The 27688-nt window shown below is 35.8% G+C and overlaps 1 pseudogene; it reads right to left on the reverse strand.

Moving 5' to 3' along the window:
• On the reverse strand, window positions 8656-19185 carry LOC104779319 (annotated as a pseudogene).

A 27688-nucleotide genomic window follows, 5' to 3' on the forward strand; every position in this document is an offset into this window, starting at 1 on the left:
TTTACACATGACAAAATCTCAGACTGATAACTTGACACATGTCAAAATCTTGTAATGGCTAACTTTCAAAACCCAACTTTATATAATTATAGAAAATTGATATAGAAAATACAGTAATTTCATTCCGATCTGGATTGAATGTACGTCAGCTCGGACCGAACTCATTAATACATTCTTTGACACCCTGGCCAGGTGATCAACCTGCGTCACAACGCACTAGCTTTTTCACGTAGGGATAAGCCGAACCCAGAGTATTTATTTCGCACCCGACGTCTGTCTTTTAATGGTAGGGATAAGCCGAACCCAGAGTATTTATTTCGCACCCGACCTTTAGTTTGTATGGAATGGTTAGCCGAACCCAGAGAATTATTTCGCACCCGACCTTTAGTTTGGACGGAATGACAAGCCGAGCCCAGCATCTCGCCCTCCGAACAAACATATTCTGTTAGGGATGAATATCCCACCTTCAGAACCCATCTCTTCGGAGCCCAGAGAGTTTATTTAACATAAAAATTACTTGATGTAAGCCGGGAGACGTTCCCCCTCTTGTACATTTTTCGAGTAAAGTGAAAACTTTATTTATTGCAAACACAATTTGTCTTAATTCAACAATTGTTCATAAAATAATAATATTAAAAATGACTCAAATCGCTAATTGCAAGTACATCATTTATCCAGAACTTAGGGCGATCCCGGCTGCGATCTTTCGGGTGTCCGCCTTAAGTTGTTTCGGCATGGACCATATCAGCTGAAGTCCAGTTCTCTCCCACTCATCGGGACGGGATTCCAACGCCCTGGTCTTCTGCTTGGCCTCATCAAGACGACTGATGGCTCTTTTTCTCTTCGCCTTCAAAGTGGCGACCTCGGCTTCCGAATGACACTAGGTAGGACATATTACAAATTGAGTTTATGGCATTGCTCTCGATGCACGGATTCGAACTACGTGCCAAAAAAGGTGTTAAGTTATAACTGACACTGGGTAAGACATATTACAAATTGAGTTCGAGAATGTTACCTGGTGGACAATGGCATGAGCTGCAGCGGCCTCTACATTATTAGCGCGTTTATTCATGTAGAACGGTTTAACTTCGGAGGGCATGAACTTGCCACTCAGCAAAAAGCTCGGTTCACTCGAAATAGAGTTTGCCGAGTAGTAGCAGTCGTTACAATACTCGATCAAGCACGATGGCATAGCCGCCACCCTGTCAAATCCTTTCTCGATCCAGAATCTTGGATGAGACTCAAGCAGTTTTAGTTTGCACAACAGATCGTTCCGCCTTTGTTCAGCCGCAGCAAGTCGGCTGCGATATTCAGCATGACGTTCTTCAACGTGAAAAAGGAAAGTCTCCAGTTCCGCTCTCGCTTCCGGAATAACACAGAAGAATAGAATCCATGGAGCTCGGATGTTTGGGTAGTACGGCATCGCCCTCTCGATAGCCACCGAATTCGAGAATATCGGGAAATCATTCCCAATTTCAACCAAGGGATCAATACTGTCGACATAGCTTGGCATTCCTTATGAATCTTACTTCGTTTCGAGTTTATGATTTAGGTTGATAAGGAGTGCCAAGCTGGAATATTTATATTGATCCCCGTGGGATGGATTTCCAATTCCGGAATTAGGCAAGGAAGTATTTCATTAAAATATCAAAAGGAAACTTACTAAAAAAAAAAAGAGGAATAATTGCCAAATCCAACCACAAAACAGGCAATGTTATCACAAGTGTTTTCAAAACCCGGAGTCAAACGAGTTCATCACCAAAACAAAAAATGAATGAAAGGTAAACGGCTAGATATCCAAATCACCAGACAGATTGGCTTGGAAAACGGCGGCGTTAGATCCGTGTTGATGCCTCACGGAATCTGGAGCTGCACTCCCAGGACGGAGAAGCCCGAAGCCGAGCTGATCTGGAGACATGACGAGATTGCTGTCTCCCAATTCAATGATGTCCAGCGCGTCGACAATCTCCTGGGGTTGTACCTTCTTCTCGTTGATCTCCGCGATTCGTTCTTCGGGAATAGCTGTCCCTTTCCCGATCAGATACTGCACCATCTCTTGAACTCCAACAGCTTGATTCAGCATATCCTCCTTGGGGCGAACTACCATATCTTGCTCAACCAGATAGGCTCTCACCCTATCCAGTCGAGTTTGCGCCTTCTTTGCCATTCGTTCTACTTTCTCCAGACGATCCCGGTGGAGTCTGCTGACTTCAGTGTCCAACTTAACCTTCAGCCCATCACACTCTTGTTGCAGTTCAGATTCTCCTCTTCAAGAGCGATGATTTCGTATTCAGTTCAGACTGAGGAATGATTTCGTATTTCTTGACGATGATAGCCTCTAGCTCCTTGATCCTGTCATCTTTGGCCCTGCTAGCCGTCCGGATCTGTTCTAAGCACTCCTTTATCTTATCGAACTATGAACAAGTTAAGGGAAAGTAGTAATACGAACCATTAGGTGGTACTCGGCGACGTCGAGGTATGCTTTTTTGAACTCCAATTTGTCCGTCTCCGGAAGGATCCGAGTGGATACCTTCAGGTTCCAAAAGAGTTCGCTAGAGGTTGCTCGATTTGTAACCAAAGGACTATCGCCAAAGTTGTCAAAAGCGAATCGATTGGTTTTGTCGTTTCTCCTTTTTATGCGGAATCAGTCAGCATATTCCAGTCCGGCATCTTCAGCCGAACGCTTGCGATTGACCACGGGCTGCGGTTCAGAAACAAAGTCGTCTCCGATCTGCTTCCCGTTGTTTTGCTTCTTCTTCCTCTTTTTGCTTCTCTCCCCGGTTTTGAGCGAGGGGACATTCTCTTCGGCGATCGGAGGGTCTGCCTCTTCCAGAATTAAAGGAGGGTTACCTGTTTCCACGGTATTCTCAAGACCGACTATATCGACGTTTTCGTCGTCACCCTGAACAGGGTCGGGGTCTGATCGGACTTCAGTGTGAGAGTTCGGATGGACGACTTGAAGGCAGCTGGCCTCGATAACGCATGATCCGACAGGGTCCGAGGTTTGCCCCAATGAACTTGCAAAACTCGGGAATGTTGTCCTAGCTTTGCCTATCGCTCTTTTGACATGAATACGAGTGATCAATTCCCACTGCCGATTAATACCGGATAGTAGTGCGTCTCGGACGGATTGATAACCGCGAGCTAGACGTGTTGGACAGAATGGGCGATCTGAAAACAAAGGACGGAAAGTTAAAGCAAGTCAAAAATGCCACGGTCAAATCAAAGCAAATAGGAAATTAAAAATCTACCAAGATTTCCATTCCACACTCTCCGATGGAAGCCCAGCAGCTTCTCGAATAACCATTGGTCGACACAAACATAAAAATAGCGGGCAGCCCACTTTTTGAAATTGCTAACTTTTTTGCCAGGGAGAAAGTTATGCTTCGGTTTCATGTTCACCTCATATTTCTCCTTGCTCTTTGATATTTTAAAATTCGATAGTTGTTCGAAGCATTGAACTCTGATCATGATTCCCACTTCAGCCGCTATAGTAAGGGCAGCGACGAAGTTACAATTACTGCCTGGAGCGAACTGGCAGATCGGAATCCTGCGTCTTTGGGCGTACAGCGATAATAGAGCCGAAATCGGAAACCAAAGGCGACACTCAGTAAAATTGTCCTCATACAAACAGACGTACCCTTCAGGAGGATTCCAGGGACGATGGTCATCCCGTGGGATTATAATTGTAACACCACTGTTACCCAGACCGCAAGAGTTCAGCATAATTTTGACCGATCTGATCAAACTCAAAGTTTTTTCGCCTCCAATTCGCCCTTTGTGATCTAATGCAGGCAGAATGTCTTCGATCGAGATTCCCAGGGGAATGAACCGATCTTCTTCCAGTCGTAGATCGGTATTGGGCGATTCGGTGTTCTCATCCTTGTGGCGATCCGATCCTAAGTTTCGGGGTTGAGCTCGAGAGGAGGAAGCCCCACCCGAACACCGGGCGAAAAGTGGTTGAGCTTCAGAGCCCGATCTGACATAACTTCCGATCTGCGTGACACGTTCTGGGTTGGAAGCTTTGCGCTTGGAATTACACCGAATTAGTTGATCACCTTCGATTTTAGGCAAAGAGACAGTTTCCGAAGTGCTCGTCATGATAGATGATCAGAGAGTGCGGAGGAAAGCCGGAATTTGCAACAGTAAATAAATAAGCAAAGAGATGAGAGAATAGAGCGCAATACATTGTGTTGTTGGCGGAAAATGAAAAATGACGAGGAGAATTGTGTATTTATAGAGTCAGGTGGGCGGCAACCCTACAAAAAGTCATCATAACCTATGCGACCTTTCAGCTTCCGACCTAACCGATGCGACGTATGTGACACGTGGTGGAGGTTCGAAAAAATTAACCTACTTCTCTTTATGGTTTAGATCAGATATCTTCTTTCCTAAAGTTCCAAAATTCAAATTTACTTCCGAATAGTCTGAACTGGGGGGGACTAATTGTTGGTGCGGGATTTAGCACCACCAACAAACCGATCTAAACCAGAAAGATAAATCGATTACTTAATCGAGAATCCGGTTCAGTTCTAATCATGATGGTTTATTTGAGGCCTGTTCGGACAAGGAGGCCCAACCGACTTCCCAATTTGCCATGTGACCGACTTGAAGAAGAAGGTGCAATTTTCCTTATAACTTGAAACAAGATAAGGAAAGTTGATATTTTCTGTAATCTAACAAAAAGTATAAATAAGGGGAGACTTCTCCATTGTAAATCATCGAGCAATTAATACTAAAACCCTAATCTCTTCATTATTCTTCAGCGAAAACCTAACTTCTTTCCCAAGAGATTTAAATCCCTTTTTGTTCTTAAGCTTGAATCGAGTTTCTTTGAGAGAATACGTCTTTAAATTTTTTCCCTATCAAATAAATTCATTGTGGAAACCTAGTTTCTACAAAGTTGAAGGACGTGATAAGTCTCCTACTCTGGATGAAGTTTACGATAAATTGCTTCACCACATTACGGGACCTACATATTTACACGTAAAAGAGACAAACCGATCTAAACACATATCATATGACATGATCAAGCTATAATAAGGACTGTTTTACCAAAAGATTGAGCAATCAATCCTAATCTCGAATGATGCCAAAAAAAAAATAGAAAACAGTCTAATGATTCAAGAAAGTACCCATATTTGATATATTAAACGTTTTTTTGTTAATCTGTATGTTTAGAGGACTTACCATAGACACTAATTAAGTTACATGACCCATACATGACAAGTATATGAAATTTACAACCAATTATAAATTTTAATAGAAGAAAATAGAAAAGTTTGTTCCATGAACTCTACAATAGGAAAAAAACGATGATGATGAATGAGTTATAAACTAAACAGAAATACCAAAAACTAATTAAAATCACAAGAATAATGAAAAAAAATAATTGTTGGTTCGTAAGATATTGCATAAGTGTAACCTTCAGAAGCTGTACTCAATTGTCTTATTCACTTCAAAATTCATTTTTGTTCTCTGTAAACAAACAACATAAAAACATATAACGTTAGTAAGTTATAAGAAAGATACAATTGACTATAAAATTTATCATATATAGAGATTTACAGTTTCATCATCGAGAACAATTTAGAAAGGGTTTTCCTAACTGTGTAGTGTATTGTTTCTACATATGGAGTATCTTGTAACGCATGAAGACGTATTGAAATGTTTGACGACTTTTGTGCTGGTTGATGGTGCTTTCATTTTTTATATTAAATCTCTATTGTGAGTACATTTTGCTTCTGGAGATATATGTGATAGTTTTTGGTGAATTAAGAGTGATATAGATCACTAATTCACACGATGAATATATTTATAGGATAAGTTCGTCGATTCATCTAATCTTCTATATATTCAAATGAAACTATAGATTTTTCTGAATAAAATTCTTAACAAAAATATTTTGTAAGTTACGACTTTACGTTCCTAAATTTACGATGATTTGAATATAACTACTTTGGAGAGTTTCTAAATTTTAAATTTCAAATTTTAGATATTAACGTATTAGTAACTAGAGGTACTTCCGTGCTATGCACAGATTTATTTTTACTTTTATTTTTCAATATATTAAATTATTGAAAAAGACTCTTTCTCTCTTCAAAAGAGAGTTACCCACAAGCTTAAGTGAGAAAAATAGAAACCTCATGATCTTGTAAATTTCACTTGGTACATATATTATCCTTAAATATGTCTAATACTAAATTCAACAAATCAATTTCTAAAAACCTAAAATCATTCAATTCTGATAAAAAGATCGGCTTATTGTCAATATTTGACATCATCATCACAAGGAGATTTGAACAATCCATAGCATAAATAATAATTAATCCATACCCAACCCCAACCAACACTCCATTACTAAAAACAAACCTTGATGTATAATTTAATTTATTAGTCTTGTTTAATTTATTAAATAACAAAATGTATAAAAGATTAAAATATCTCTCTGTTTTACAATTAGAATGTGTTGTTTTGGGATGCTACCAATTTGTAATACATATACGGTGAAATATGAAATTTGTACTGACTTCTTTTTATGTGGCTTGTATTTGTCTTTGCTTTGCAGATGAAACGGCAAGTGATTTTATTCCCTTTTCATGCTGGTTTATCCCAAAATCAGAAGTTGTTTTACTTTTGTTGTTTTATTTCCTGTCAACAAAAGACCAGTAATGTTAAAACCCCAATCAATGCCTTTATCCCTTGCAAATCTTGGAGAGTCTTCAACCTCAGTTTTAAGCTTTGGTTTACATCATCAGTAGTTATCTATTAAAATAAGAAAGAGAAAAATGAAAAATTGAAAATGTAAAAATTCAAGCGTAAATGGTTTATGATTCCTTGTTGAAATTTTTTCCGCATGTGTGTCTCAAGTTCTAAGGGTAAGTGGTGTTGATCGTCTTTGATAGATGTGACAGACTGACAGTGAAACTCTGGTACACAGAGCCGTGAAAATGTATGTAGACTCTTTGACATTGGAATAGAATGTCTTCCCTATTAATTCTTTGATGAGCTAAGCCACCTCGTCGTCCAATTCATCTAAGTTGGCCTAAGAATAAAAAAGTGACTTGGGTTGGCAATTTTAGTTTGAATAGTACCTTCAAATAGTTAGTACACAAAATAAAATAAAAAAACATATGAAAAGAACTATGAAACAACGGATTGCCACACTCCAGACTCATTGAAAATAACACACCGGAGTATTCCCACAGCTTCGGATGGAGAGAAAGTGTGACGTGTTAAGGTCAAACCAGAGTTTTTCATTTTCAAATTACAGTTAGTGCATGAAATGTAGTGCCACCTATTGCACAATACACAACTTCAACCACTTTCGTTTTACACCAAAAACAAATGTTCCTTAAAAATGTCAAGACGATGTTTTAAGTAATAGTAGTAAAAATAAAATATAAATTAGTCATATTACCTGGCCTCCATCCTTTTGTTTGACGTAAGTCTCTATTTGTTCAATCATGTACAAATCTTTTGGTTCTTAATAAATTTTGCCAACTAAAATTGACGGGACATTACTTGCCTTGAAATAGTTATTGGGGAAGATATTAAAGACTATAAGATTGTTGTTCATTTTAAAAGATTATTGTACGAATATTGGGAAAAACTAATGTGAAAAGTAAGACAAAAACTGATTTAATTGGAAACAATATATATTACATGTTGGAGAATGGGGAAAAAACAAATACATAATTAACCAGATGTATATGAAATATAATATCTTTTGCGGAATTGTTGGATTTCAAAAAACATTGGGTTGACGATGTTGCATTCAAATATAAATAGTCTGCCTAGAGTGTAAGAAGTTTGGCATGTGTTTCAATGGCAAGTTTTTCCCAAAGAGAGACACTGCTTTCCCCGAGTCAACAGATCTTCGAACTCAGATAGGCGAGTTGCATGTCTGAAAGCAAGTAAAAAATTAGTTAGAGAGGAAGTTTTTAATATATCAGTAGGTGAGATAGGTGTGGCGTGAATTAGGTAGTTGATTTACATTTTCGTCTAGAAAGAGACATTTAAAGCTGAGTAAGAGATTGTTTCTTCTAAAGTATGGAGCTTCCCAAAAACAATCTTATTTTTATCGGTGGTCATCGTTAGAAAGTAACTCTATAGTAGAGTAGAGAGCAATTTTTTTAGGTTGTAACATTTTTAGAAACGTAGTTAGTGTGTGGGGTGGGGTGTTGATTCTTAGTAGATTGACGGAGAGAGATTATAATAATAATAAAAGTAATCAGAAATTGAATTCTATTGGATTATAATTTTATGGAATACAGATTACTAATATTTAATTGAAAATAAATAAGAAAACAATTACCAAATGACTTAATTTAGCTTGATCGCAAGACGTTACGTTTTCAAAAGCAGAATGCAAAACTAAAACTAAATTCGAGCTTCAATTTAAATACCGTATGGGAGGAAGAGAAACACAGGGGCTGCATGTTCAGATCCCATTTGTTTGTTTGTTAAGGCAAATTTTTTAATTACAAAGAGATTAAATTGACAATTGTGGCAAAATTTAATTAGCAATAGACAAGTGTCAACTATATAAAGCTCCAGATATCATCGCCTCAAACAAAGTTTAGAAGAAACCTTCTCTTATTATATAAGATTAATAGGGCGAATATGTATGTAGAGTACATAATTAAGACACATTAAAGAACATGATAATTAAAAACAAAGAAACATAGAAACAAAGAAAAACAAAAAACATGATAAAGCTTGGTAGGGGAAGTCTCGTTCGAGTTCAAACATGAAGATGATCAAACACCATTGAAACCACAATCGTCTTGGGGAACTCCTCCATCACCAGCTTGTGCATCTAGTTTCTCCACCTCATGAAGAGGATTGATTCATCGGAAAAGTATATGCTCCTAGAGCATGAAGATTAGAAGCAGAAGAGCCTCCATGGAACCCAACAATAGCACAACCTTTGCTCTCGAGCAAGAATTTGCTATCTGACGCCGACGCATATCCCATTCTTAGAGAGCTTTTCCCTTTTGATGTTTTTAAAGTCAACGACGTAATAGTCGTGTAGCCACGGTGATCTTGATAAGTCCCCTCCACAGACGTGAGAAACTCATTTGGATCCAGTACAAACTCCTATAAAATATAATGAGCTTGTACATATAAGTCTTGTTCAAGAACAGACATAGATAGATACATATATGAGTTCGACCAATAATTTAGAATTTTAGGAATTATGACCTCTTTTATTAACTCAACCGTGTTAAGCTTCATCCCGTGCGCACGGGTTTCCACTTCGTCGCCGTTAACGTATTCGAACTCGATACACCTTATACCACTCACACTATAAACGCACACCTTTTTCACACCCTGGAAAGTACCATCATCCCATATGTTACCCCCACAACCTTTGTATTCTAATTTAGTCAGAGGAAGGGATATGATATAAGCTCCAAGAGAGTTTAGGTTATCCTGAGCAAATCCATGAAACCCAATGATCTCATGGCCGGTGCATTCAAGTGTGTTTTGTACCCTTTTCATCGTCTCCCATTACTTCTGAAGTCTTTATGTTGGTTTTGAATTGAAGTGCTTTAATCACACCAGAAACTTCGTCGTAGTAACCGTCAATAGATAGCAGATATTCCTTGTCGATATGGTTTATCTCAAACTACAACAGAAATGGAATAAATAATTGGCATTAATATATAGAAAACCAAGACGCGTTATCCCCTAGAAACAAATTTAATATTTAAATATTCATCTTCACACGTACCGGTTCTAGCTTGTTACTTGGACTTGTCTCAGAACCATGTATTTGCTCTTTTCCCGGATGTCCATCCTTGTCGACATAATATAATTTGATGTATTGTATGCCTTTAGTATTAATACCTACTTGAATCTTTGTTACACTGTCATGGTCAGCTCCCTCATCACACTGTCATGTGCTTCCATTCTAGTAGGAGTAATCGGAGTGAAATAGGCATCAAGTTTTTTTAGTTCAAACTGAGCAGATCCGCGAAACCCGGTGATTTTCTTTCCGTGGTTTTCTAGTTTAAATTTCTAGTATATCCCATGATATCAGAGACCCTCAAGTTGGTTTTGAATTGAAGTGCTCCAATGTTATCACCATTTGCCATGTAGTAACCCTCAACGGATTCAAGATATTCATTTTTTAGATGGTTAATCTCAAACTGTGTAAAGGTTGGTGGAAAGAAAGTCAATATTAATTACCCTCATGAACACAAATTAATAAAGGGATATTCATTAGCATATTTAAATTCGTACCATCTGCGTGAAACCTATATCCGAGAATCCATGGAGTGATCCATTTTTCGGTTGTCCAGACTTGATATAGTCAATCTTGATGAATTTTATGCCTTCTTTACCACCTATCACATGAAGATATATTGGTGTTGTTACTGGTTATACAACACAAGATAGATGATCAAGAAGCAATGAGTAAACCTGATACAACCAAGAGTACAGACACAGATTCATTGAACGTTGCAGTCAACAAGTCTGATACAAACACATGTTCAGACATAGAAGCAGTGAACAAGATGGAGCATGTGTAACCAGCTACAGACACAGACGCAATGATTCCTAATAAAGAGAATCAGAGAATACTAGCTCAGCCAAGACATCTCAATGTGAAGTCACATGGAATGAAGTGACATGCTGAACCTTGGAGTCTTATCGAGAAGATCCAAGAAGTGAGAGCTCAACCAGTCATGCTTTAAGCTCATGAAAACAAGTCTTTCATTAGCAGCTGCGTAAACCTGAAAAGCACAACATAGCAAAATAGGTTTTAGCAGTTGAGTATACTTGAAGTGCAACAGAGCTGAAAATAGAACATACAACTTGTAGTGGCTGTGTAGTGCAACAGAGCTGGAAACAAGGTAAACCTTGTGAAGAGGTTGTGTAGTGCAACAGAGCGGAAAAGCGTCAAGTTGCAGCAAATAGTGGAACGGCTATGTCAGAAAAGCATGTTTGTGTTAGGGGCGACAGGAACAAAAGTATGGGTCAAGTTGACAAAAAGAGAACAAGCTTTTACCCAGAAGAAAAGAGGAAGAAGCTTGTGGAACCTAGGGTTTGTGGAGAACTCTAAGAAGTATAAAAGGAAGAGGTAGTAACAAGAAGTAGTTTACGCACCCTAGACCTAAAATTGAGAGAAGCACACATGTTGTGTGTGGTGTTGTCCCACCAGTAAGATAGAGAATCTGCTAGTGGTTTTTGTAGAGGTTCACACTCGTCGGAAAAGACAAAGAGTGGTGGTTCCTTTAGTTCATGTATATTAGAGTGGTAGGCACAAGTGTGTGCTAGATACCATTGGCGAATGTGACTTTTGCGTTCTAATTCTAGTGAATGATTCTGGACTTGGCCCCGGGGATGTAGGTCATTTGAACCCCGTTAACAAATCTCTTGTGTCGTCTCTTCACTATCCTTTCATCTCTCTGTTAAGCATCGCACATACAGATCTGTCATACAAATCTGTAGATCTAGCACGCATCTCATTCTTTCAATTGGTATCAGAGCAGGAAACCGATTTAAGATTATATTATCTCTAACAGGTTAGATCCTGAGATGTGTCTAGATGAGGAAGAAGAGCTATGATCTTATTTGAAGAAAATCAAGTGATGGGTTCTCTCCAGGTTGGTGAAAATGAAGAACAAAGAGAAAGAGAGAAAGAGAGAAAGATGACGACGGCAGATCTGTTTACAAACTCGCTGGATTTTGTTTGTACAGTTCACCAGGATTTTCAGTGTCGTCTTCAAGATGTCTTGGTTCTCATGTCGTGAGAAATTGTAGTCGAAGAAAGGAGAAAGGGTTTCTTACATGGGTATTTTGTGTTATTGGTCGGCCTTCATCTAAATTCGTAAATCAGGCCCAGTAAAAGCCCACAAGGAGTTGTTTTGAGGTGTTGGACACGTGAGGGTTCTTGCCATGTGTGGATCGGGTTTTAAAAAATCAACAAGTCAACGAGAATCTTCTGCTCCAGTTTGGTCTTCACCTTGAAATTAATAGAGGATCTTGTTGATGCTCAGGGATTTTCCATTGTCTCTACTTTGTCACAAGAAGCATGAATCAACATGTATTTTCTCTTAAAGCTTCTGGATTTGGTTTGGAAGATTAGCCTTCAAGTTTTGCGATTGCCTTCATCACTGCTTTTGAAGTTTATGTTCCGACGCCGGAAAAGCTGTGAGCCGTTGTGAATTGTTCCTTGAACATTTCATAAAATTCACTGGAGATTTTGGTAACAGTATGAAGTATATATCGTGGATTTGAGGTGGAACTACATCATTTTTAAAATTATAAAGAGAGTTGGAGGCTAAGAAGATGTCACCAGATGCTCATAGTTGATAATCCAAATCTAGGGTGCGTCCTTGTTTTGTGTCTCTAACAGTAATGAGAGTGACGAAGTGTTGTGGTTTACATCTGATTTTGAGTAAGGGAAGAAGACGTTCGTCTCTCCACCGCTGAGGATTCAATGGTTTTTTGGTTGGTTCTTTGCAATCACAAGTGTTACTTGTGCTGGGATTTTAGAGAAAGAGTTAATAACACCCCTGGTTATTTTCTCCAGTTTTAAAAGAAAGGAAGTGATTCTCGGAAAAGAATTATGATCTCTGAATTTGGGTTCTGTGGAAGTGAAGAAGAGCTTGTGTGAGGAATGAAGTTTGATCCTCACTAATATTGAAGAATTGATCTTGTGTGGTCTTGTGTTATGTTAGGTTTCTGGTAATTGTGCAAAGGCCTAGTGTGCTATAATATCTAAGCCCATTACAGAAAATGGTGAAGATAGGTCAAAGCTGCAGGTGACTGTGGAGTTCAACGTCAACCACATGTTTGGGTTCAGTTTGAGCCTTTATGTACGCTTGAGGAAGAACGTGGAGTATTGCGATCTGATGGAGATAGAAACAGTATGGTGAACAAGTGATCAGGGAGGGGCTGAATTGCATTAGTTGTGTTGCAGAGGTTTGTCTCAGCCTATCAAAGATGCTTCGAGCTAAAGAAGAAGACTTGAGGTCATATTGATTAGTTGAGATCACAAGAAAGGGAAGTATCATCATAGGATAATCATTTGGATTATGGACCTCAAAAATGTTGCTGGCTTTTGAGAAGAGATCAAATGAAAGATTTTTCTGATACTGAAATCTGCAGTCCTGTTATAATTTCATACATCAAGGAAATTGTTGTGTCGCTGGTATGTGTTCTTCTTCTACAGTTTCCTTTGACTACAGATCTTGGCTTCTAGTGCTGTCAGATGTTTTGAAAATTGGAAATGAGATCTTCTCAAGGACATAAAGATCCCTTTCTGGTTCTGTGTGATATTATTGGAATCTGCTTTTGAAGCTGGTTGTTTGCAGGGTTATCTTTCTGGATATGTTATGGGAATTTGGTCATAACTTCCAAACCGTAAACCCAAACCATGATCTGCTTTCACCTATGGCTCCCTATCTCTGATGTTGATCTTGCTACTAAGTTGCAGAATTTTCTGGGTTGAATTGCTACTTCGTCGATGTCGTGTATCAAGGATGGTTAACAAGTTCTTATGAAAGATATATCAAGGTCTTTGAAGTCTACAAAGAGACAAGGTCTGTGTTGTGTTGATTGTGTGTTTCCTATGGAACAGTTCTTGGTTGAAACACATAATCAACATGGGGGAGAACAACTAACTCATAGTGATAAAAGAAGAAGATATGAAGAAGTTATGAGTTTGATGGAGTTGCAGGTTCATGAAGCTGTTTTATGTCTGACTTTGCATCTTCGTTTGACATGGCTATAGACCTCGAATTTTAGCATTGAAAGATGTTTTGGAATCTTGAAAGCAGGATATTTCCAATGATATAAAGGTATCCTTCTGATTCTGTGTCATTTGATGGGAAACTGTTTCCAAAGTTAGATGTTCGCAGGTTTAACCATTTTCGATCTGCTTTGGAAAATTGTTCTTAACTTTCAATATCTAAACCCAAATTGTGATCCGCTTTCTCTTGTGGCCTTACATTGTTGTCCTTAATCATCCCACAACAGTTTGGAATTTTCTGGGCTGTTTTGTTATTTCGTCTATGCTCTGCATCAAGGCAGGCTCAGCATCAAGGCTGGAGAAGAAGCTCAAATCAAGACCTCATGGTTGGAAAAAGAAACAGAAGTTCTTAATGTTCCTAGGTATGGTAATCACAATCAAAGTATTATGATCCATCAGTGAGTAATACGAAGTTGATTGTGAAGAAGTGTGGAAAGTCATCTGANCAGGATAATCATTTGGATTATGGACCTCAAAAATGTTGCTGGCTTTTGAGAAGAGATCAAATGAAAGATTTTTCTGATACTGAAATCTGCAGTCCTGTTATAATTTCATACATCAAGGAAATTGTTGTGTCGCTGGTATGTGTTCTTCTTCTACAGTTTCCTTTGACTACAGATCTTGGCTTCTAGTGCTGTCAGATGTTTTGAAAATTGGAAATGAGATCTTCTCAAGGACATAAAGATCCCTTTCTGGTTCTGTGTGATATTATTGGAATCTGCTTTTGAAGCTGGTTGTTTGCAGGGTTATCTTTCTGGATATGTTATGGGAATTTGGTCATAACTTCCAAACCGTAAACCCAAACCATGATCTGCTTTCACCTATGGCTCCCTATCTCTGATGTTGATCTTGCTACTAAGTTGCAGAATTTTCTGGGTTGAATTGCTACTTCGTCGATGTCGTGTATCAAGGATGGTTAACAAGTTCTTATGAAAGATATATCAAGGTCTTTGAAGTCTACAAAGAGACAAGGTCTGTGTTGTGTTGATTGTGTGTTTCCTATGGAACAGTTCTTGGTTGAAACACATAATCAACATGGGGGAGAACAACTAACTCATAGTGATAAAAGAAGAAGATATGAAGAAGTTATGAGTTTGATGGAGTTGCAGGTTCATGAAGCTGTTTTCTGTCTGACTTTGCATCTTCGTTTGACATGGCTATAGACCTCGAATTTTAGCATTGAAAGATGTTTTGGAATCTTGAAAGCAGGATATTTCCAATGATATAAAGGTATCCTTCTGATTCTGTGTCATTTGATGGGAAACTGTTTCCAAAGTTAGATGTTCGCAGGTTTAACCATTTTCGATCTGCTTTGGAAAATTGTTCTTAACTTTCAATATCTAAACCCAAATTGTGATCCGCTTTCTCTTGTGGCCTTACATTGTTGTCCTTAATCATCCCACAACAGTTTGGAATTTTCTGGGCTGTTTTGTTATTTCGTCTATGCTCTGCATCAAGGCAGGCTCAGCATCAAGGCTGGAGAAGAAGCTCAAATCAAGACCTCATGGTTGGAAAAAGAAACAGAAGTTCTTAATGTTCCTAGGTATGGTAATCACAATCAAAGTATTATGATCCATCAGTGAGTAATACGAAGTTGATTGTGAAGAAGTGTGGAAAGTCATCTGATCTGAAGGTGAATATCTTGCACCAAAGTCTGAAGTGTTCAAGGCAGACATTCACCTCTATGTCACTACCTCAGAGCTATGTCAATGTAAGTAAAATCTTCTGCGTGATGGAATATGATTACAAGGAATTAATATCTGCTGGGACTTATTGTCACGAGAGAAGTGTTACTATGAAGATGTGAAACCCATATTTTTCTGTTGAAAATGGAGGTTTTAGTGAGGAATGTCCTTGAAGCTCTTATCAGATGTTATTGGTTTTGTTCTCTGTTGTGCCTTGTATTGGTTGGGATTGTGTACAAGTAAGTTGTTGCAGAATATTCAAGAAGACCTCTGGGTGTTGGAAGAGAAGAGTAAGAGCGCTCGATTATTAAAGTTTAAGAGAAGGATTCACTTTCACTAGTAGTATAAGATGGTCGGGATCAATCTGAGGTAGAATACTCAGAGTTGTGTAACTCCGGTTCAGTTCTGCAAGGTTAGCGTAAGTGACATCTGCAAGGAGATGTTGTTCGGAATCAATCTGAGGTAGAATACTCAGAGTTGAGTAAAACCGATTAAGTTGTAACCCAGGAAGCTGAAGTGTCTTGTCAGTGAAAGTTGGGACATCGCTTTTGAAATTCAAGAAATTGTTGCTGCTCTAGTTTTCAAATCTGAGGATTGTTTATGAGGTTCTTCTTTTGTGTGTTGAAGAAGGATGTTCCAAATACTCAAAAAACAACTGCTTCAGAAGCTGCAATCGTCTATCTTATTCACTGGTTCACTGTTGGGATCAAAAGATGTTGTTTAAAGGTTTCCTCAAGGTATATTCATCTGAATTTATCTCAACGTTACTCTTAAGGTGAAGAATATTTTTATGGTCATGATGTATTTTCGGTGTTGCAAGCAACTAGTGTGTGTGTGTGAATCTGTGACAAATCTCTGGTATGTATATTGTTTGAGGTTCAGGAGGAGTTTCAAGAAAAGCATGGGTGTGATATGTATTGTAACTGGTTGATTTGGAAGATACCTCTACTTCATGAAGTACAGCATATGGATCTCTGATCTGCCTTAGTAAAGAAGACCGTCTTGAAGCCTATATTTGCAAGGATGAAAAACAGTTTTCGATTAAGACTACTTGAACAAGCTAGTCTACAGAAGCAAAGACATAAGTTGAGGCTATTCAGTCAGTGCTACATTTCACAAGATCATCATGGTTCGAGAGAATTGTCTATGTTTCCGCTGCGACTACAAAGGTATTATTTTGATGATCATGTTATTGCTTCTGATCAGTTTTGCTTCCCATTGTTCAAAGGCTGCGATTTGAAATGAAGCACCATTCTTGCTAGTGCTAATGAGGTTATGATTGAGTTAAGAGTCATCAGGTTCAAAGAGGATTTTAAGATGTTCTCACAGTTGTGTTCTCAAAGAAGTGTTCTCACAGTTGTGTTCTCAAGGAAGTGTTCTTGGCTCAGAACTAGTTTGTGTTTCGTCTTCAGAAATTAGTTATCATGTGCGTACGGCAGGCTTTGATCCTGATCCTATTGGCGACAGCGGTACATTTCTGAAGATGGGTTAACTAGTTCTGAGCTACTCTCATATGTGTCATTGTAACCAAGTAATCATTGTCAATGGTTTGATGGCTGATATCGTGTTCTGGTTTTATGATTTTGGTATGTGTGAAGTTTCTGCAGTGTTCAGGCAAGTCTGAGCAGACTCTTAACATCAAAGCAAGAGGAGGATCATTATTTTGCATAATGAGTTCTTTATTGGACTATGCTCTTGATATGTTACTTTTTACCTTAGTTATGCACTCAAGCAGAGGGAGCTTTTATGGCTGCCTTGCAGGATGAGTTAGTGCCATTGATTGCTTGAATATCAAACTGCGCTTAAAAGGGAGACTTCTTGTACTTACTCCCATTTGCTAGTTGTTGGGTCTGCTATGCTTGTGTCATTGCTGCTGTCACAACTTGAAGGTGTTTGATAAATGCAGAAGATGGCGTTACATTCAAAATCCAAGGTTTGATGATGATGAGTTGGTTTCATTGTATGAAGTGGAATATCAAACTGAGCTATAAAGGGAGACTCTCTGATTTACTCCCATATGCTAGTTGTTGTTGTTGCTATGCTATGTCGTGGTTGCAGGCAACACTTGGAGGCGTTTGATATTCACTGAAGATGTGATCAGGCCAAAATCAAGAACTTGATGGGTTATGATTAAGGGAGGGTTAGAGTCCTTCAACTCAGCTAACAAGAAAGAGATTGATTTGTGTGTTGACCGAGTTTGAAGTTGTTTGAAACGGATGTGCCAAAAGAAACAAGAACATGATATTTACAGGTTGCAGATCATCAACGTTTGTCAGTCCTACAATTCAATCAACAAGGGAGGGATTGAAGATACATTGTGTTGACAGAATTGTAAGACTGACAACAAGGCGTAAAGGAGCAACTATTGAAACAGAAGAGAGAAGATCACAATGACAGAATCCTCTTAAGGACAATGAAGCTGCCAAAGATTATGCTACAACATGAAAGCTTGAAGATCATCAAGTGCAAGAATAGAGAAAGCTTGAGTTCTATAACTCAGTAACAAAGGGAGAGATTGAAGATATATTGGTGTTGTTACTGGTTCTACAACACAAGAGAGATGATCAAGAAGCAATGAGTAAACCTGATACAACCAAGAGTACAGACACAGATTCATTGAATGTTGCAGTGAACAAGTCTGATACAAACACATGTTCAGACATAGAAGCAGTGAACAAGTTGGAGAATGTGTAACCAGCTACAGACACAGACGCAATGATTCCTCATGAAGAGAATCAGAGAATACTAGCTCAGCCAAGACAGCTCAATGTGAAGTCACATGGAATGAAGTGACATGCTGAACCTTGGAGTCTTATCGAGAAGATCCAAGAAGTGAGAGCTCAACCAGTCATGCTTTAAGCTCATGAGAACAAGTCTTTCATTAGCAGTTGCGTAAACCTGAAAAGCACAACAGAGCAGAAATAGGTTTTAGCAGTTGAGTATACTTGAAGTGCAACATAGCTGAAAATAGAGCATACAACTTGTAGTGGCTGTGTAGTGAAACTGAGCTGGAAACAAGGTAAACCTCGTGAAGAGGTTGGGTAGTCAACAGAGCGGAAAAGCGTCAAGTTGCAGCAAATAGTGGAACGGCTGTGTCATAAAAGCATGTTTGTGTTAGGTGCGACAGGAACAAAAGTATGGGTCAAGTTGACAAAAAGAGAACAAGCTTTTACCTAGAAGAAAAGAGGAAGAAGCTTGTGGAACCTAGGGTTTGTGGAGAACTCTAAGAAGTATAAAAGGAAGAAGTGGTAACAAGAAGCAATTTACGCACCCTAGACCTAAAGTTGAGAGAAGCACACATGTTGTGTGTGGTGTTGTCTCACCAGTAAGATAGAGAATCTGCTAGTGGTTTTTGTAGAGGTTCACACTCGGCGGAAAAGACAAAGAGTGGTGGTTCCTTTAGTTCATGTAGATTAGAGTGGTAGGCACAAGTGTGTGCTAGATACCATTAGCAAATGTGACTTTTGCGTTCTAATTCTAGTGAATGATTCTGGACTTGGCCCCGGGGATGTAGGTCATCTGAACCCCGTTAACAAATCTCTTGTGTCGTCTCTTCACTATCCTTTCATCTCTCTGTTAAACATCGCACATACAGATCTGTCATACAAATCTGTAGATCTAGCACGCATCTCATTCTTTCGCATCTCATTCTTTCATCACATGTATCTTTGTCACATCATCATGGTCGGATCCGTCATCCCACTCATGACCCCCTTTTAATTCTTGAGACATGGTGTTGTATTGCGCTGTTTAGCTAATAATTTGCATCAATACCCACTTGTGTTTCAATAGGTTGGGAAAATGAAAATAAAAAAAAATTCAAAACAATAAACAAACAGGATCTAGACTGAAGGAAGACCATTTGCAGAAATAAAAAACAGACGATTATAAAAATCTATCTGAGAACTTAATGCTTAAACAATTCTCAAATATGCTTAAGGAGAGGGAGAGAGAGCTGACCTTTAATGATGTGTGGAGCGAAAGTTGAAGAATAGATAGTACTGCGGTCGTCTATAACCTGATGGATGATACCTATTTATATACAAGCTTTGAGTCTTTTATATAAATCTTTGTAAATAGAAATCTTTTATATAAGTCTTGTATAATATTGGGTCTTTTATTAATGTAAAATACGGATTAATTATAGAAATAGGCGTTTGTTTATCTAAATATTTGAAACTAGGGATTTTTGTTCGTGCTTACAAGATTATGCATTTTATTTTGACCTAAAAGACAAAATTGCCCTTACTTCCCTATCATCAACGCTCAACTCTGTCTTCCTCTTTCTCTCTACAGTGAACCAATATTTTTCTCAGACTCTCAAATCCAGTTCTTCATCGTGAATCAAAGAGAGATTTATTGGCTGCTTAGATCTCTCCGACGACCTGCGTCTTTCCGACCGTCGGTCATTCTGATGGTTAAAAAAAAATCCTTAATCGTCTATGAAGCTTTGTCGGTCGTATATCCATTAGAATCTTAGGTTGTAGGATCTCGACGCAGATCTGAACTCAAGTGATGAAAGTTTCATCCGCCCTCTTTTTTTTACAACAATTCACCCTTTCTGACTTCCAAACGATTAAGAAGATGACGACAAGATCTCGAATCTTATCAACGGTAGTGACGATCATAGTGAGTTCCACCTTGAAGATGGTTACCATCGTTCAAGGTTGGCAATTGAATCAGTTACCTACTAATTTTATTCAAGATTTGTCAATCACAAAACATGTAACTTTTAGTTTTGGTTCAGATTTGAAAATGAATTAGAAGTTTTAATTCAATTATTGTTTATGATTGGAACCCAAGGGTTCTCTAGAAATGATCCTTTTAGGGTTTAGTTTCTTTTATATATTAACACAATTTATTAAATTCATTGAATTTGTTGGTTCTCATAAATGGTTGTTGATGGTGGAAAAGTGTGCTTTGTGATGGTGTTGGTCGGAGAAGAAGGAAGAAAGAAGATACAGATAATGAAGGATAAAATTGTCAAAAAAATGTCTATTCTTATAAGTATGGACAAAAGTCCCTAATTTCAAATATTTAGCTAAATAAATGCCTATTTCTATAATAATCCCTGTAAAATACAGTTGGGTCTTTTATTGGGAGCATATTGTTAAATAAGGTGTTTTTTTTTTGCTACATTGGAAATTTGGAATTTCAGAACAAAAAGTTCATAAATTTATCAAGGTGGGTTTTAATTAGGGAAAATGTCAAAAAAAACCCGAAATTATTTTTATTTGGACGTTTAATATCCAATTGTTTTGGATTGGAAAAAATACATCAAATAATATAAATGTGTCATTTAAAACCCAAAATAATTAGTGTTGTTATTTTCATACCCACGATTTTTCAACAAAAATAAAATTCCAAATTTACCCCGGTATTTGAATTAATTATTAACTTTAATATAAAAACTTTCGGTTTTCTGTTAACCATATCAAACCGAGATTAATTATTTTTCTCTTTTTTGTCCCTGTCTCTCTAACCTTAATTAAGATTCTAAATTATTTTATGCATCAAAAGTGTTCGATAAAATACCTGAAGATTTCTGAATTGAGCAATGTTTTTCTAGCCAATGAAAGTTGATGTTAGAATGCATTGTGAACTTATTGAACTTGATTGTTGATGTTAATTTTGGTAGGATGTTGTAAATGAAAGTTTAGCAAACTAATAGTCAAGTTTATTGACTAATGCCTTGAAATAATTTAGAATCTATGGATTATAATTGTTAAAGCACCTTGAACCCAATGACTTGTTTGTTTATGTTTACTTGAACCAATTTGTCTATGTTTCTGTTTTTCGTCCTTGTTAGTGTAGTTATAGATTTTAGCCATTGCGCTTGCCAAAATATGATGTTTATGTGTCTACTATAGGTTCGGAAGCAACATAAACCGAACATACTCTTACGTGGATTCGCCAATATTGTGCTTCTATATCGGTTATGTGCACAATGTTCAAACACGATCCTACGCTTACATAGTGATTTTTTGTTAACTATGTTTGGAAGCATGCGTAATGTGCCAATGTTCGAAACATACTCATACACCTAAAACTCCTTTGTGATGGATGATGAGAACTAGTTCTATACATCAGTACAAATATCGTTTGCATTTGTTTTTGCTTCTATAACAATGAAGAGAGAGAAAGAGCTGAAGAACGGACGGTTGATGGATATAAAATTGTATCTTATAGACAACTTTTATGACTCCACGTTCGATATATTATATTAAAAATGGTATATGATTTAGAATAGTCTACCACGTACATACAATTTTAAAAAATGAAATAAAAGTAAATATATGATGACGTCGTCCCACACAGCCAGTATTGCCAATTCCACTAATAGGCGCGCATCATGGATGTAATAATGGAACCCACGTCCATTGCATTTCATTAAAGAACCAAACAAAAATTCTCAACGCTTGATTTTATTTTGTCGGATTTCGTAGAAGAGTATATAACTCGGAGTTGTTCGGTGCTACACGGATTTATCTTAGTTTTTAGTATATAATTGTCATTTGTTTCATTGCAAATTTTTTTTTACGGTTAGATTTTCATTGTCTTTTTTTTTTTGGCTTTTTTAATTGGAGTTCTTTTTTTATGGATAAAAATGGTTTATTTTTTGGAGAAAGAGTCATGTATCTTAACTCTTAAGTAACTAAAACTACATCCTCATGTATAATGAATATCATTAATCATGTTTACTTTATCTAATAACAAAATTAAATGTTTACAAGCTTAGACAGATTCTCTTCTATAATTAGAATGTGTTGTTTTGCGGTGTAAAGGATTATTGTCACCTCTTTTAAGATTCCAATGCTTGCATTACGTAGAGGTACTATAACGACTAAAGGATTATTGTCACCTCGCACGCTCTCTGACGAGATCCCGCAGCTCCTCTAAAACATGATCCCAACGTGCCATATGACTTACAGATTTAACTTTGCACTCATGCCAAAGGCTTAATCTTTACAACATAATTCCTTGACTCTATGTGATCACGTCTATAATCACATCATCAACTCTCATTGTGACGAAGGGCATGTTGCGGAAGCTCTTGAAGTGTACCAACACATATTGGCTTGTGATATATCGTGGAAAAAAGATTTTAATACAACTGAATTTTGTGAAATACAAGTAAAAATTCAAACGGTACAAATGATATCTTAGATATACTAGAAATAAAAAATGAATTTCGAAATTAAGCTGAAAATGAATTTCAGAATTAAATATTAAATTAAAATGAATTAAAATAAAGGATAACATATTTTAATAAATGAATTAGGTGTGAATAAAACTTAAAAATATGAAATATTAATAAATTTTCAAGTAGTTGTACTCAAGCATGAAATTATACAAGCATAAACACAGTTGTACTTTTGTAGTTTAAACTTATTATCAATAGTACCTTATTATAAGTTCATTTTTATAGTTGTACTTTTGATATTACGTAATAAAAATATATTTACTATACTTTCACATCAAAATATTTGTTAAATTACTTTATTTGTTTGTTTTAAATAATAATGTGGTGACTATTTACAAAGTAATCACAAAAATATAAGGTAGTTAATGTAAAAGTATGACAACAAGATAGTTATTAATAGAAAATTAAATAATTTTGATTTCAACATAAATAATATGATTGTTGTAGACTTGTAGTTATTAATAAAGAAATGAATCTCATACAACATTATTATTATTATTATTTTCTTTGGTTTTTTTAGTCATAAATTTAGTTGTACTAGTTGCACATAGTTGTACTGGGACAAAACAAATGATTTTAACAAAAAAATATAACCAATCTGAAATCTCGAATACAAGCTCCACACCACACTATGAGTTTTCCCACATTAAATTCATATTGAGTCCATTCCAAATAACACAAAAAATCATCACCATGGAAGATATATGTTGGTTTTTTAGGATTCACTAAAAATTGCTTATATCTCAATAAGTCAGTGATTGAATATGCTATAAGGGTTCAAGAGAATAAGATATAAGGGTACAAGAGAATAAGATCCCTTTAAAAAATATTAAAGCCTTTACAATCATTTATTTACCAATCACACTTTTTTAATTTTAGTTTTTTTTAAGTTTTTAAAGCTATTTTTTTAAGTTTTCCTTCGTTCAGATTTTTTAAAGCCTCAAAACCAGGCTTTAAAATTAAAGAAGTATAAAAAATTTATTTTGTTCATTTCCCATTCTATTTAAAAGTTCTACACAATTTACATATATAATTTAACTATTTTATTTTTATAAATTAATTATTCTCATTTTTTCTCTTTTTTTTTAAGATCCATTTCAATAGTTATTATTTTTATTTTTATTATCATCATTAATGATAGTGATAAACAGTTTATGAAAAAAATTGTTCATAATCACTATAATAATTTTTTAAAATTTTAAAACAAACTAAAACCTATTCTATGGGATTTTCTCTAAAGACTTGCCTATATAATTTTTTTTACTATAAAACGTTTCATATTTGTCTTGTACACTCAAACAAATTCCATCTCCATAAGTGCAAACATCTGTGCAAACCAGCTGGGATTTTGTGGTAAATTTTAGTCAACACCATTCATCTCTGCAAACTTAATTATTATGCAATCTATTTCTTAATCATGTGCCTTAATAGTCATTTTTATAATAAGTTTCACTGGAAAAAAATTCATATTTTTAATTAATTTTCGAGCAAAATCATATATTTGATTGATTTAATTTTTAAATTTTTATTTTGTCATTAATTTTCTACATGAGTTCATTTCTAAAATAATTTATATTTATTGTTAATATATTTCTCGATCATGTGGCTTAATAGTCATTTTTATAATAAGTTTCACTGGAAAAAAAATCATATATTGTATGTTTTTAATTAATTTTCAAGCAAAATCACATATTTGATTGACTTACATCTTAAATTTTTATTTTATCATAAATAATATTTATTTTGTCATTAAGTTTCTACATGAGTTCATTTCTAATATAATTTATATTTATTATTAATATATCTATTTTAATGATAAAAGTAACAGCTTGAGCTTTAAATTTTCTATGTTAAAATTTATTTTTGTCATCAAATTGATATATGAATTAATGTTTTAACATAATTATATTTATTATTAATATAATAAAAATAATAATAATAATAATAATAATAATAATAATAATAATAATAATAATAATAATAATAATAATAAAAATAAATAGAGAATTTGTTAAAAATACCCTTTTTGAAATATCCCTTTTCAAAAATACCCCTTTTTGGCCATTTTATTTTTGCCCTCCTTTAATTTTTAATGACGATTTTACCCTTAGATGAAAAATATTTTATTCAATAAAAAGAAAAACAAAATTTTCCCGCCAAAAAATATTCGGAAAAATTTCCCGCCAAAAAATTTTTGCAAGGTGTTTAAAAGGTTTTATAAGGTAGAAACCACATAAAAATCTTTTAAACACCTTGTAAACGCTTTTACAAGATTTTGAAAAGAGTTTTGAAAGGTTTTAAAAGGTATTTAAAATGTTTTTAAACACCTTTTAAACGCTTTTACAAGATTTTTAAACGCTTTTCAAAATGTTTTTAAAAATGCTTTTAAAAGGTTTTAAAAGTTTTTAAACACCTTGTAAACGCTTTTACAAAGTTGTTAAAAGCGTTTACAAGGTTTTTAAAAGGTTTTTAAACACTTTGTAAAAATGTTTACTACAAGGTTTTTAAAAGCGTTTACAAGATTTTTAAAAGGTATAAATTTCAAAAATTTTGCGGGAAAAAATAATTTTTGGCGGGAAGTTTTTTTTATTTTGGCGGGAAAATTTTCATTTTTGGCGGGAAAATTTTTCATTTTTGGTCGGATTTTTTTTTTATTTTGGCGGGAAAGTTTTTTGATTTTGGTGACTGTACATTTTTGTTGTCATTCAAACAAAGGGTAATTTGGTTATTTTGTACATAAAGAAGTGTAGTTTTAAAAATGGTCAACATGAATGGGTATTTTTAAAAAATGACATGGAAAAGGGGTATTTTTGAAAATGCCCCTAATAAATAACAGCTACAACTTTAAAAATTGTTGGTAAACAATCAGATTATAGTTAAAATTTTAACAGTCAAAACTTCTACAGGTAAATTTTCTAAAGCCAAAAATAACAGTCGTTACTGCCTAAAACATTAACCAATCTACGAAAAATTGAACGTTGAAAACAAAACGTTTACTAAAGAATGCAATACAGAACAAGTGTCGAAAAAACAAAGTGCCACATGTCAGCTCAAAAAGAAAAGTTAAGTTAAACCTTGTCATATTATATACTTATATATATAACATCTATATATATATATATATATACATATAGGTTAAATATTGGCATAAATGTTTTAACAAAGAAGAAGAAAATCTAACATTGGCGTAAACAGAAGCAAACCTACATAGAGAGAGGGAGAGAGAAAGCTGGCATCTGATCGTGGATGAGATGAAAAAGGGCTAAGTTGATGGATGAAGATAGTTTTTTTTTGGCAAATCATAAACTTTCATAAATTAAAGTTGGGTCTTTACAATAGAAGAATTTCGTAAAGCAGTCTTAGCTAAGGCATTCGCCTCTCTATTTTTCCCTCTCGGTACAAATCTAAAGCAAATTTCATGAAAATAAGTAGATAATTGAAACTTATATTTTTCTTGTGGTGGTGTGAAGTAGAATGTGAATGAATAATATGATGATGAACAATGGTGAAAGCAAAGTATTTCAATTTCCCTTATGCTGTTGTAGTATAAGAGGTGTCAATCCAATCTGAGTGTTTGCAAGCAATCAAAAGGTGCATATATGTCTAAGTCAAGTCAAATATTAAGGATGTTTGTCACTAACAATCCTATGATGAAATATAAAATGTAGAATGTAAAAGCTACTAGAACTAGGTGCTAAATGTAAATGAAACAGAATGATTATAACAGTTATGAAGCTAGAACAGAAATAGAAACTATGGTAATGAACTAATGCAAGACAAGTAATGAACAAGACACCAAGTAAATGTAACAGAAATGCAACTAAAATGAAACAGGAAACAAGACAGGACAACTACAAAGCATAAACAAGAATTCTGGGGATGAACTCGAGCAAGCACTCGATCGAGTGTAGATCGAGTGCAGGGTCGAGCTGGACAAATCTGGAAAACAGAACAATGCAAGAAAAATAGAGCAATACAAAAACAAATCAAACAACGGTCAAACAACAGGATTTAAACTAGGAAATCAATAAACAAGGAAGGCCTTGAGGAGGGATTCATGGGCTGGACTATGATTGAGGTTATCTAACTTGGTCAACAAATCTCAAACAACTTGAGCTAATCTCTAGACATATATTTCTAAGACATGTTTAATCCACTCTCATGGCAAGAAACAATCAAACTCATGCATCTCTAGACTTGTTCTCACAAAGTAAAGAATCTACACAAGCAGGCATTAAGCAATACATCTCAAACCAAACAAGACTTCTAATCTCTTAGCAAGCCTAATGGTAAGCTCTAGATCTAGCCTTATCTATGCTCCTTAGACATTGGTGTGATGTTAAGATGCTTGAAATCAAACCCTACCTTCTCAGATATAGGATCAGCATTAAGATCATCTAGCCTAGAAGAGATCTACAACAATCAAGCTTGACCAAATCAAACAAACCACAAGATCAACCCAGCCTAACCCATCCTCAAGGTCCTAAACAAACTACTCACAAGAACACATGGTGAAATATGTCAAAAACCCAGAAAATATTGAAACTTGCATCATTAGAAAGATGAAACAGAGATCTACAATATTGATGAAGAAATAAAACTCGAAATCTTAATATTTTGAAAGTTATGAAACAAACAAAATACAAGAATCTAGTCTTTCTTTCTTAAACAAGTACAAAATCTAAAATAAAAGAAAGTGCAAAAGGAATAAAATCTAAAAAAGGTAAAAACTAGGTTTTAGACTCTCTAAAAAGCTGGACTCTTTGGTGGCTGCAGGTACAAGGGCCTTATATAGGAGGTGAGGTGGAAGCCCTAAAAATACAAAAAGTCAAAGTAGTCAACGGCTCGGTCAACTCGACCAGTGCTCGGTCGAGTGGCTGGTCGAGCTGGCTTCTCTCGTGCATTCTCCACTCGGTCGAGTCCTCCTCAGCACACGGTCGAGTGGTGGTCGAGTGGTGCGGTCGAGTTGGACTCCGGACCTTGATTCTACAGCCTTAACTCTCTTGTTTTCTCCTCAGGATTGCTTCACTT

The sequence above is a fragment of the Camelina sativa genome, chromosome 3, assembly GCF_000633955.1.
Source record: "Camelina sativa cultivar DH55 chromosome 3, Cs, whole genome shotgun sequence".
NCBI classification, from domain to species: domain Eukaryota; kingdom Viridiplantae; phylum Streptophyta; class Magnoliopsida; order Brassicales; family Brassicaceae; genus Camelina; species Camelina sativa.